A 3,744-nucleotide genomic window follows, 5' to 3' on the forward strand; every position below is an offset into this window, starting at 1 on the left:
CTCGAACCTTTGGCGTGTTCGAGGCCAAATCGTGACGCTACTTTCTTGATGTAATTTTGTTGATTCAGACAGTAGAAACCGGAATCGAAATCCGGATGCCCAGAAAATGGCCAATCTCTCCTAACGAGGACAGGGTTATTTTCTTCCGCAGCTCGTATTCAACAGCATCAATTTCCTTTTCAGTCATGCCGGCAACAATCATATCATCGGCATGCAACATCAAGTAGACGAAACCTCCTCCTGGGGAGCGTTTGACGAATAAACAAGGATCCGATCGGACTGGACTGATCGAAGCCTAATCCTTTCAGCAACTCACTAATTGTAGCGTTCCAGATTCTTGCAACCTGCTTTAAGCCGTATAGGCTCCGCTTTAAACGGCACACGAGCTTCTCTTTTCCTGGCATCGCGAACCCCTTCGGCTGCTGCATATTGTAGTATTCAGAGTAAGCGGCTAATGATTTTATTTTGTATAAGTGATTCTAGACTATGAATTGATTCTGCTATTGCGGATACATAAACATAAGCAATCAAATATACCAATCGTGAAATCACATATTTCGCGTGCCCCAATTTACCGTACAATGTTACAAGTTTTACATTAGACTTGATTCGAACTCTCAATTTTGCATCTGCACTAATCACGATAGAGAAAGAATCTGTGCATGATTGAGTGCATGATTGTGCAGTGTGAGATGGTGTTGGTAGCGCCATCGGGTTGAGTAGCAACGGCGAAGATTGCACCATCAGTTTGTTGTCGAATTTTAAAACGAACAGTCGCACCGCTCTTCAACGGCGGATTCCATTCAGCCGTTTTCGGCTGGAATACGACACATATAAATTTCGTCTTGTAGCTTTCCGTGAAGATCACGCTGGTCCAACGAACCATTTCCCAGATCGATGAATCTGGCATCCCGGCTGATCGTGATTTCATCATTGGCCGGGTTCAGGAAACGAAACGCCTTCCTGTCATCGCAATAGCCAACAAACAACAACTTTCAAGCTTTACAGTCAAGCTTGCTTCGCTTTACGTCGGGTACATGGACGTGCGCCGGACTCCCGAATACTCGCAGTTTCTTTAACGAAGGCTTTCGGCCGAACCACTTCTCAAACGGCGTCGACTCGACCGATCGCGACGGTAACCTGTTCTGGAGGTACCCCGCGGTCATAATCGTCTCACCCCAGTACTTCTTGGGAAGCCCTGCGTCCAACAACATGCACGTTGCCATCTCCTGAAGGGATCGGTTCTTACGTTCCGCCACGCCATTTTGTTGTGGGGAATACGCGGTCGTAAATTGAGCCTGAATGCCCTCTTCAGCTCATTTTTAGCGTATTCGCCCCCACCATCTGAACGTATATTGCACCGGGCGCACGACCAAATCGCATTTTTACGTGCGCTCCATAACGCTTGATACAACCCGCTGTGTCCGATTTTTGTCTGAGCAGGCAGACCACAGTGAGTGGTACGATTTTCACGAAGTCCGGTCAGTTGGTTTCGCCGACGATATCGATATTATGGCACGTAACTTTGAGAAGATGGAGCAAGCCTACATCAAACTGAAAAGGGAAGCTAAACGGATGAGACTGGTCATCAACACGTCGAAGACGAAGTACATGATAGGAAGAGGCTCAAGAGAGGACCATAGAGGTTGCTAAGCCCGGTGTGAAAATAACGGAAAAACAGCTAACCGTTTTATTATCATTGGGTTTCCTCCGCAGAACTCGATGAAAACAACAACAAACAAACTTCAAATCAGTCATCCCACCTGGTGAAATTCATGAAAACTGAAACCCTGTGACTGAAAATGCAAGTTAGAAAACAATTTCACCCTTTGGGTTAACCGTTTTGAAGGCTGTTTGTTATTATTTTCATCGAGTTCGGCATCAGCTGGGCCAGCTGCGTGAGCTGTCAGCAATCTCATATAGAGGTTGCTAAGCCCGGTGTGAAAATAACGGAAAAACAGCTAACCGTTTTATTATCATTGGGTTTCCTCCGCAGAACTCGATTCGCGAAGTCGAAGCAAAATTCTTCACACAAACAATGACAGTTCTTTATGGGTTTTTACCGTTTTTACAGTAGAGCAACAGAGAGGAGGAGATGGCGGCCATGTTTCACTCAAACTCTGACAGATAGCAATGGGGTTTCTCATAGGAGGGAAGAGCAGAATTTGCTTCGACTTCGCGAATGAAAACAACAACAAACAAACTTCAACTCAGTCATCCCACCTGGTAAAATTTATCAAATTTGAAGCCCTGTGACTGGAAAGGCAGGTTCGTGAACAATTGCACCATCTGGGTTAGCCGTTTGACGGCTATTTGTTATTATTTTCATCGAGTTTGGAATCAGCTGGGCTGTGGGCTGTCAGCAATCTCAATGTTAGCCACCCACCACGAGTTTGTATCGGTGGTGACGAAATCGAGGTGGCTGAAGAATTCGTGTACTTGGTCTCATTGGTGACCTCCGATAACGATACCAGTAGAGAAATTCGGAGCCGCATCATGGCAGGACTCCGCAAAACGCTCCGATCGAATAGAATTCACCGCCGTACCAAACTGACTATCCACAAAACGCTTATTAGACCGTCAGTCCTCAAAGGACACGAGACCTGGACGATGCTCGTGGAGTACCACTTGGAGTTTTCGAAAGGAAAGTGCTGCGTATCACCTATTGTGGGGGTGCAGATGGCGGACGGTACGTGGAGGAGGCGAATGAACCACGAGTTGCATCAGCTGTTTGGAGAACCACCCATCGTTCACACCGCAAAAATCGAAAGACTGCGGTAGACTGCGTAGACAGAATGTGGGACAGTAGGGTAAAGTGACCAATAGTGGACCCTCCAGCCATTTTTGCATTATTACTGCACAATGTCAACATTTTGCTATGAAATTTTCTCGGGAAAACCTACCTTACAGTCCTATGATTTGATTACATGCATTGGAAATACTATGGAAAGTCAAATTAGATGATTTTTTACAATTCTATAAAAAATAAACACGAGAGTGTCCATTATAGGAATGAAAATCAAATGAAGTGTCGACTATAGGGAAGCATTTTCCTATTATGGACCCCCAGGGGGTCTACTATAGGGCGAATTCAGTTAAACTTTAAAATGTTATTTCAACGAATAACGTCGTGTATTTGGGTGTTTTATGTATGTATCGTGAAGAGGGGATGCAGAGCTTGTTGTTAGATATCAAGCAGAGTTGATATGATGAACATTTCTAAGCCTTATGACAGGAAGAGCAAAATTCCGCTACTAGGGGTCCACTATTGGGCATTTTACCCTAATTTTGTGCAAATAGTTCTCGGCAACAATCCGACGGGAACAAGAAGGCGACGTGCACAAGGATAGAAAGGTAGCGAACTTCCTTTGCAAAATCCATACGGTTTTACAGTTTTATTCAAAATGTTTGGGGGGATGAAAAGAACTTTTTTGAGATTGTCATAAAAATAAACTTAACAAAAAAACAAAATCATTGATAAAATAGTGCTGTCCAATGAGAGCTTGAAGTAGCTCGAAGTTTCTCCGTGTCCTGCTCATGCCCATTTGTTGACAAAAAATAACGAGCAGGACGGGAACAACTTCGAGCTGCTCATTGGACAGCACTAATAAAATGCGCCGAGCATTAACATTGAAAAAAGTAATACCCACTAACGATTATAGCGATTTTACCGTGTATAAAGTTTTTTTTTGTATAAATTAGTCTTCTCGCATCTTCAAAAGTTCATTATATGAGTGCTTCGCT

The sequence above is a fragment of the Armigeres subalbatus genome, chromosome 1 (genome assembly GCF_024139115.2).
Source record: "Armigeres subalbatus isolate Guangzhou_Male chromosome 1, GZ_Asu_2, whole genome shotgun sequence".
In the NCBI taxonomy this organism is placed as follows: domain Eukaryota; kingdom Metazoa; phylum Arthropoda; class Insecta; order Diptera; family Culicidae; genus Armigeres; species Armigeres subalbatus.